Below are 10,682 nucleotides of genomic sequence, written 5' to 3'. Positions count from 1 at the left end.
CTATGTGTAACGTGCACTAATACAATTGTCATGTGAATTTTTTTGAAAATTTTAGGGGTCATTTGACCTTTTGAAGATATTTAAGTGATTTCGTAGCCATTTAATGAATGTAATTCAAATTTGACTAGATGTACATGCAACGGCTAACCATAACAGTTTGAAAAATCATATTTGTGTACTTGTGTGTGAGTTAATTCCATGTGCAGTAAATTAGAAGGAATTTTCAAACATATTGGTCTCACGGCATGGACAGATGTACATGCATGGAGTGCCATGGTATTTCAATTCCAAAAAAAATATGATCAGGAAAACATGAAACCTTCTTGATGTAATGTCATGCCACCAAGATAATGTGGTACAAAAATTGGCCTGTTTGACGAAAGTTTGGACACACACCCTCACAAACCAAAGCAACTCACTAGAAGGCTCGTGGTTCCGAGAGGAAACAATGCATGTTGGATGACGAACGGCAGATAGCTTCCTCTTACAGCCTTCAAAATAATCTATGTGTAAAGTGCACTGATACGAACTTTCATGTTAAAATTTGGAAAATTTCAAGGGTCATTTGACCTTTTGAAGACATTTAAGTGATTTTCTAGCCATTTAATGACCACAATTGAAATTTGAACTACATGTACATGCAATAGCTAACCAAAACTATTTGAAAAGTCATATTTTGTGTACTTGTGTGTGATTTAATTCCATGTTTAGTAAATTGGAATGAATTTTCAAACATATTGGTCTAACGGCTATGACACAAATAAGCATGGAGTGCCATGGCATTTAAATTCCAAAAAAATAAAAACATGAAACCTTGCTTGAGGTAATGTCATACCACCAAGATGATGTGGTACAAAAATTGGCCTGTTGGATGAAAGTTTGGACACACACCCCTCACAAACCGGAGCAACTTACTAGAAGGCTCGTGGTTCCCAGAGGGAACAATGCATGTTTGATGACGAACGGCAGATAGCTTCCTCTTACGGCCTTCAAAACTTTTCGACTGTAATGTGCACTGATACAAACTGTCATGTGAAAATTTGGAAAATTTCAGGGGTCATTTGACCTTTTGAAGACATGTAAGTGATTTCCTAGCCATTTAATGACCGTAATTCAAATTTGAACTAGATGTACATGCAATGACTAACCATAACGGTTTGAAAATCATATTTGTGTACTTGTGTGCGAGTTAATTCTATGTGCAGTAAAGTAGAAGAAATTTTCAAACATATTGGTCTCAGGGCATCGACACATGTACATGCATGGAGTGCCATGGCATTTTAATTCCAATTTCTTTAGAAATGATCAGAAAAACATGAAACCTTGCTTGATGTAATGTCATGCCACCAAGATGATGTGGTACAAAAATTGGTTTGATTGGCGGAAATTTGGACACACACCCCTCACAAACCGGAGCAACTCCCTAGAAGGCTCGTGGTTCCGAGAAGGGAACAATGCATGTTTGATGATGAACGGCAGATAGCTTCCTCTTATAGCCTTCATTTTTTTTCTACGTGTAACATGCACTAATACAACTGGCATGTGAAAATTTGGAAAATTTCAGGGGTCATTAGACCTTTTGAAGACATTTAAGTGATTTGCTAGCCATTTAATGACCGTAATTCAACTTTGACCTGATGTCATGCAATGGCTAACCATAACAGTTTGAAAAAGTCATATTTGTGTACTTGTGTGCGAGTTAATTCCATGTGCAGTAAATTAGAAGAAATTTTCAAACATATTGGTCTCACGGCATGGAGACATGTACATGCATGGAGTGCCATGGCATTTTAATTCCAAAACAAAATTATCAGGAAAACATGAAACCTTGCTTGATGTAATATCATGCCACCAAGATGGTGTGGTACAAAAATTGGCCCGTTTGACGAAAGTTTGGACACACACCCTCACAAACCGGAGCAACTCACTAGAAGGCTCATGGTTCTGAGAGGGAACAATGCATGTTTGATGACGAATGGCAGATAGCTTCCTCTTACGGCCTTCAAACAATTTCTACGTGTAATGTGCACTGATACAAACTGTCATGTGAAGATTTGGGAAATTTCAGGGGTCATTTGACCTTTTGAAGACATTTAAGTGACTTCCTAGCCATTTAATGACCGTAATTCAAATTTGAACTAGATGTACATGCAATGGGTAACCATAACGATTTGAAAATCATATTTGTGTACTTGTGTGCGAGTTAATTCCATGTGCAATAAAGTAGAAGGAAATTTCAAACATATTGGTCTCGCGGCATGGAGACATGTACATGCATGGAGTGCCATGGCATTTTTATTCCAAAAAATTAAAAAATGATCAGAAAACCATGAAACATTGCTTGATGTAATATCATGCCAACAAGATGATGTGGTACAAAAATTGGTATGTTTGACGAAAGTTTGGACACACACCCCTCACAAACTGGAGAAACTCATTAGGAGACTCGTGAATCCGAGAAGGGAACAATGCATGTTCGATGATGAACGACAGATAACTTCCTCTTGCGGCCTTCAATTCTTCTCTACATGTAACGTGCACTAATACAGTTGTCATGTGAAAATTTGGAAATTCAGGGGTCATTTAACCTTTTGAAGACATTTAAGTGATTTTCTAGCCATTTAATGACCATAATTCAAATTTGAACTACATCTACATGCAAAAGCTAACCATAACGGTTTGAAAATTCATATTTGTGTACTTGTGTGCGAGTTAATTCTATGTGCAGTTAAGTAGAAGGAATTTTCAAACATATTGGTCTCACTACATCTAAACACGTACATGCATGGAGTGCCATGCCATTTTTATTCCAAAAAATTAAAAAATAATCTGAAAAACTTGAAACCTTGCTTGATGTATTGTCATGCCACCAAGATGATGTGGTACAAAAATTGGCTTCCTTGACGAAAGTTTGGACACGCACCCCTCACAAACCGGAGCAACTCACTAGAAGGCTCATGGTTCCGAGAGGGAACAATGCATGTTTGATGACGAATGGCAGATAGCTTCCTCTTATGGCCTTCAAAAATTTTCTACGTGTAATGTGCACTAATACAAACTGTCATGTGAAAATTTCAAAAATTTCAGGGGTCATTTGTCCTTTTGAAGACATGTAAGTGATTTCCTAGCCATTTAATAACCGTAATTCAAAGTTGAACTAGATGTACATGCAATGGCTAACCATAATGGTTTTAAAATCATATTTGTGTACTTGTGTGCGAGTTAATTCCATGTGCAGTAAAGTAGAAGGAATTTTCAAACATATTGGTCTCACGGCATGGACACATGTACATGCATGGAGTGCCATGGCATTTTTATTCCAAAAAATTAAAAAATGATCAGAAAAACATGAAACCTTGCTTGATGTAATGCCATGCCACCAAGATGATGTGGTACAAAAATTGGTCTGTTTGACGGAAGTTTGGACACACACCCCTCACAAACCGGAGCAACTCACTAGAAGGCTCGTGGTTCCAAGAAGGGAACAATGCATGTTTGATGACGAACGGCAGATAGCTTCCTCTTACGGCCTTCAATTTTTTTCTACGTGTAACCTGCACTAATACAACTGTCATGTGAAAATTTAGAAAATTTCAGGGGTTATTTGACCTTTTGAAGACATTTAAGTGATTTTCTAGCCATTTAATGACCGTAATTAAAATTTCAACTACATCTACATGCAACAGCTAACCATAATGGTTTGAAAAATCATATTTGTGTACTTGTGTGCGAGTTAATTCCATGTGCAGTAAAGCAGAAGGGATTTTCAAACATATTTGTCTCACTACATCGACACATGTACATGCATGGAGTGCCATGGCATTTTTATTCCAAAAAATTAAAAAATAATCTGAAAAACTTGAAACCTTGCTTGATGTATTGTCATGCCACCAAGATGATGTGGTACAAAAATTGCCTTGCTTGACGAAAGTTTGGACACCCCCCCCCACACACAAACCGGAGCAACTCACTAGAAGGCTCATGGTTCCGAGAGGGAACAATGCATGTTTGATAACGAACGGAAGATAGCTTCCTCTTACGGCCTTCAAAAAATTTCTACGTGTAATGTGCACTGATACAAACTGTCATGTGAAAATTTGAAAAAATTCGGGGGTCATTTGTCCTTTTGAAGACATGTAAGTGATTTCCTAGCCATTTAACAACCGTAATGCAAATTTTAACTAGATGTACATGCAATGGCTAACCATAACGGTTCTAAAATCATATTTGTGTACTTGTGTGCAAGTTAATTCCATGTGTAGTAAAGTAGAAGGAATTTTGTCAGGACCCCGACTCAATGCCACATCGATCTAGCATGTAACACCTCATATCACTTTGCGGCCTCACGCACGGTATTCCCACGGGTGTCGCCTTACCTTTGCCCGGGACCGTTTGCGCCTTTTGGCACACGTATATGATAGTGTCGCTAGCATCCATATGATAAGGAACCCGGGCTGACATGGCTAGTCGTAAACCCAAAGTGGCACAGACTTACAGGGACAGGCATCCATGACCCAGCATCGAACGTGTCGGTCATCAGCGAGTGAATCCAGGCTGTAGCACTGGGCTAGCAGGACTCTGGTGAACCGGGCTGTAGCGGGCTAACAGGACTCCGGTATTCATCGCGTGACATTTCCCCTAAGGGACAAACACAGGAACGAAGAAGGACACATGCCGGCCAGCCCAAGTGTTCCGGAGCAGTAGCAAGCTACCATGGCTCGGTGGAGACACTAGGAGACATTTCCCGGTAAGAGAGGCTACTAAAGATAAACAACTAGATAGTCAGATCCCACACATACCAAGCATTTCAATAACATACACACAATATGCCCGATATGTGCAAATACAACATGGCATCACAACATGACTCTACGACTCAAGTATTTATTCATTAGGCTCCGAGGAGCGAGATATTACAAACATAGGTCTCATGACCCAACATTCAGAGGATACAAATCCAAACACAAGCGGAAGCTATCATGTCTGAGTACAGACATCTATAAATGAAAAAGGCTGAGAAGCCTGACTATCTACCAAATCATGCCGAGGCACAAGATCGTAGCTGAGGTAACAAGCTAAACGTCGAAGTCCACGTGGAACTACTAGTGAGACCGAAGTCTCTCTACAAAAAACATAAATTAAGCAACGTGAGTACAAATGTACCCAACAAGACTTACATCAGAACTAACTACATATGCATCATTATCAACAAAGGGGATGGTGGGGTTTAACGGCAGCAAGCCAGCTTTGACTCGGTGGCTATCCTAAACTATGACTGCAAGTAACTCTTTTGAGGTGGCGCACACGAGTCCACATATTCACCATATCAATACACCACTATGGATCCGCTCCCGTCTCCCTAGGAGAACGCCATCCATAGCACTCACGCTTATCTTGTGTATTTTAGAGTATCCACTTTCACTTGTCTATGAACTGATATAAGCAACCCAGAAGTCCTTTACCGCGGACACGGCTATTCGAATAGATGATGTTAACCCTGCAAGGGTGTACTTCTTCATACATGTTTCCACCACTTAGCGTCTGCACACGACATGTGCTCGGCAGACTTCAAGCGAAAGCCGACGTGGGTGTAGACCACGACCTACCTAAACACTCAAGTCTCTAGTCCAGGTTTATCGCCTATTCGGGTTCCATCCATGAGGAGATCCGGCCGGAGTTTCGCTCACAGCCCCAAACAATGTGAATAGGGTTCCGTGACACCAAACGGGCGCCCGGTATACCCGGCCACGTGCCTACCGCATCACAGCCCACCCCTACGGTCAGCGCTGTCCACGGCCTCCAGCATACTACAAACACCAGAAACTACTTGCAACTCCTGGACAGAGGACTTGGGTGAATAAGAAGTCGAGCGGGGTCATATTTCAGGGCCCAATGTATGGTAGTAGCTGAATCATGGATCACAAACACAGAACTTAGATCCTAAGGACGGCTTCAATGAGACAACCCACCATGTACTCCTACATGGCCTCTCACCGCTACCTTTACCAAATCGTGTTCACACACTTAGCTCACACACAGTAGGACATGTTCACACGCCTCTGATTCATCCCCGATGAATCAGACCTGACACAACTCTAAGCAGTAGCAGGCATGACAAACAAGCAAGAATGAGTAGGCACAACAGGGCTCAAACAACTCCTACTCATGCTAGTGGGTTTCATCTATTTACTGTGGCAATGACGGGTCATGCAAAGGATAAAGGGGTTCAGCTACCGCATCAAGTAACAAATATGTCGTTGTTGTCCTAATGCAGTAAAAGAGAGCAGGAGTGAGAGAGTAGGATTGTATCGGAATGAACAAGGGGGTTTTGCTTGCCTGGCACTTCTGAAGATAATATAGCTCTTCATCGGTGTCATCGATCACATCACCGGTACAACGTCTATCGAGGGGGAACAACACCGGCAAACACAGAAGAAACACGATCAATGCAATGCACAATATGATGCATGCTGTGACATGGCAATATGAATGTGTTTTGGGCTAATGCACCTAGCTATGATTTAAATGAAGTTGGTTTGAATACAAGATTCAAATTCAAACTCCATATGTGATTATTTAAATGCCCTTTATTTGTTTTGTCCAAAACAGAGGACAAACATTGTTCAAACCTGCATGAAAATGGTACAGATGGATTCCTTGAATTTTTCTGATAATTTTTCATATATAAATTATTTAATTTGGAGTTACGGTTGAATTTCTATGAATTTTAGAAGTTTGGGGTATTTTCTGAAAATTCCTGAATAATAATAAATCCAGAAAATGATTTATGGCGTCAGCACCACGTCACTGTGACGTCAGCAGAGTCAACTGGGCTGGTCCGGGTCAAACCTGACGTGTGGGGTCCACACGTCAGTGACACAGGAACTAATCCCGGTCAAACCCAGCGCTGACTGGGGTTTGACTAGGGGTGGGGCCCACTATCAGTGGCTGTAGGTTGTTTAACTAGCTGGGTTAGCTCCTAATGACGGAGCCACGTCAGCTCCCGCCGGAGTTTCGCCAGCGACGACCTAAACTGCGGCGGCAACTCGCCGGACTTGAGCTGCGGGCGACGGATGGATGCGCGAAGGCCACCAGGGGGTAGCCCGCGCTCGACCGCGTCTAGCTGGCGATCGGAAGGCCTCAGAGTCGCCGGAGATGACGGCGGCGAGCACAGAAGCGGCGGCCGGAGCTCGGGCGAGCTCGGGGTCGAGGCCACAGCGGTCTTGGCGATGCGGAGTTAACACCTACGGCGTCTACGCGGTGCGGCGAGAACGTTGGACGCATGCCCGGGACCGAATGGTCACCGGAGCGTCATCGCCGGCGAGCTTTGGCGGCGGCGCTGTCGGGTGAGAAAGGCACGGCGGCTACGGCATACTAGGGAGAAAACGGAGAAGGGGAGGAGGATCAAGAGCTCACAGCGGTTCGAACGAAGGGGTTGGTGAGCTCGGGGGCGTCCTCGTTGCTGCGAATCGAGCGGCGGCGATCTCCAGCCATGGCGATGAAGACGGTGGTGATGGTGGCGTTGCAGCGCGTCCGTGGCGTTGTGGCTTGTCGAGGAGGTCGGGGACGTCGAGACGGAGCTCGCAGGCACAGAGAGGGGTCGAGGGGGAGACGGTGGTCGCGGCGTTACGGTGGCGCGGCTGCGGCTGCGCTCGGGCTCGAGAGGGAGAGGGAGCAGAAGAGGGGGAAGAGTTCGGGAGAGAGTGAGAGAGCGGTCAGGGCTGCGTGGCGTCGTCCGGGGCGTTCCAGGGCGACGAGGAGGGCGCCAGGCAGGCAGAGAGGGAGGTGGCGTGGCGCGGCGGAGCGCGCGCGCGTCGGGCACGCTCCCATCCCCCTGTCGAGGATGAAGACGACAGAGGAGGGGCCAGTGGGCTGGGCCGGTTCTGCTGGGGCACCAGGTGAGTGGGCCTCAGGTAAGTGCTCTCTGCTCTGTTTTATTGTTCTGTTTTCTTTTATTAATATCTTTTGCCATTGTTTTGAATTTAAACAAATTCAAACAATGCCAAAAACTCCTCTGAATATTTTTATTTTGCTAGATGGACTTTTCCAAAAGCTCATAAAATATTTCAGGGGTATTTGAAATTATATTCTAATTATATGAATATAATTCAAATTCAAATAGCTAATGATTTAAGTTCAAAGTCCCAAAAATAAATCCTTAAAAATGTTCAATATTTTGGTTGGGACCAGAACCCTTGCCAAAAATTATCAAACATTTAAGAGGAGCATTTTGGAACAATGAATGAGATTTTAGGGTTTTTGCCCTTCTTTTATTTAGGGTTTTGAGGCTTCCAAATTTCCTCAGTTCAAGTTTTCAGAAATTTAAACATGATGCAAACACTAGGCAGCACCAGAAGCTAGGGATGTGACAACTCGCCCCCACTAAACAAGAATCTCGTCCCGAGATTCAAGCGTAGGGTAAGGTGAAGGGGGGCGCAAACTAGCACAATCTTCACGATCCAGGTTGCACTTCAATTGAATGTTGATTCGTTCACCATCATTGTCTCGAAGTCTTGCCTTGAGAACTCCAACTATCATGACAACGAGAGGAAAGGAAAGACCCTAAAAGAATTGTTCTTCTCGAAGGTCGAACAACTCAGGATTAACCCACGGAATGAGACATAGCAACATCTCTCAAGCTCAGAGACAAAGCACACATCCATAGGAATGGAGTGAAGCAGATGACGAAGGTTCACTAGGTAGACAACAATTTCACGCTTAAGAAGGTGGTAATTGATTGTCAATGTAGCGAGGAGTTGAGTTGCCATTATACCACAGCGAGACATCTTGGAGGAGGGTGATTCGTAGATATATCCCCTTAAGTGGCAAAAAGAATTACCTTTGATACAAGGATCATTGAATCTCTTTATACCAGCCTAAGGCAATCACAAACGATCGTTTGGCAGAGTGCAAAGGAATGGTACACCCGGACTAGAATGGATGATGTGGATTACCTTGTTGAAGACAACGTAATGGATGAATTTGCTTACCACCGGAAATGGAAGAGACCCATGGTAGAATGGCACAGTGGCGGTGCAAGCTGGGAACAAAATGCAAATGCTGGGAATGATTCTGGTAACTGGGGAAGAACCCAACAATAGAGAGTGAATTCACTGTTTGAAAGGTCATAGCATTGCCGAGGAAACTGAGAGCATTATACAGTTAATGCCGAAGATCAAACCTAGCACTTGCGCGTGCTCTCAAGAACTTGAGCATTTCCATAATCATCAAGGTTTTACCAACATCCATGTCAAGGGTGCTGACAACACAACATACTACCATGATGACTAGCGATGGACGATGCAGATGCAAAGGAGGATAACACTTTCTCAGATTTCACCTTGGCGAGGCCAAGGGGACGAAATCTGGATGATCGACCGAGAGACATTTAGCACTCCGCTCCTAATGTTCTCCTTGATGTACTAGCGTATCCCATTCCTTGAAATGGTCTGGTATCTAGAACATCAGGTAAAGGTCGTACTTCGGAAACACTAAAATCATAAGGCATAGCTAGGGGGTAAATCCTACGAAGTCCTTATGGGGAGGTGGCCAACTTCCTCAAACAAGATACTATAATAATAGGTCTACCAGATGGGTGTATTGGCCACGACATCCACCTTGCCGGTTATCGAGAGACCAATATTATAGTTCTTGGGAAATGTTCCAACCATCACATCTGCCTGAGATTCAGATCTGGTTGGTGTCAGGATATTCCAGACTCATCAAGTCTAGAAAGAAAAATGAAAGTTTGCAACACAAATCGACGAGATGACGTTGCGAGATTCTCGGGAAATGAATTACGATAGCAAGCTCCAAAACATGAGCTGGTTCTGCTACAAACATATGAACACATTGTCGGAGACAAGCATGGCCACGTAGTAGTCTTATAATTAAACACTACCGAGTTCAGGTGGGGAACCATCATCGAGGATATCAAAGTCTTTACGCAAGTCCATGGATTAGATCCCAAGCATAGACTTCTTTTCCTTGAACAAGTCAATCAGTGGCTTAGTGTGCTAGGATATACATATGGAATGAAGATGATCAGTCTAACAGACCACAGAATTCTTTGCACGTGCATGACTGACTTGGGATGATTCCAAAGGAGGTACAACAAGCCTTCTCAAATTCATGGCGGCAACTTGCATCAAGTGCACATGAATTAGAGGGACTCACTTCTTTTGTCCAAACATATGCTTCACGAACGAGTCATGAAGATAAAGCTTACACAAGTTTCCAACACTAGCTTAATGTTCAACAAAATCATGGAGGAGATAAGGATATTGTCAATGGGCTCAACAACAATTCATCCAAGTTTCCATATTAGTGGAATTCCATAATTATGTGAACAAGGTGATAGCATTGGTCAGACCCGAAAGATATAATGGTGTATGCTCGAGGAACAACCACGAGTAAGACAACATTACGAATATCGTTGGTTCTGATTTGATTTGACGATAGCCCATACTCAAATCAAAGGTTTAGGTAAGATAATAGATCCAACAATTGATCACGAGGATCAACCAATAAGGATATCATCTATCTTACACACATACACACACACACACACACACAAGATATCCCTTAAAATGAACTAAATCGGACAAGCTTCCATCTTCCAACTCTCCAAGTTGTTGTTCAGCTTAGCCAACTAGCTCCGGGGTACCCAACACAGATTCTTG

The sequence above is a fragment of the Triticum aestivum genome, chromosome 2B (assembly GCF_018294505.1).
Source record: "Triticum aestivum cultivar Chinese Spring chromosome 2B, IWGSC CS RefSeq v2.1, whole genome shotgun sequence".
Taxonomy (NCBI): Eukaryota; Viridiplantae; Streptophyta; class Magnoliopsida; order Poales; family Poaceae; genus Triticum; species Triticum aestivum.
The sequence above is the reverse complement of the archived record's forward strand: the minus strand, read 5'-3'. Positions refer to the sequence as shown.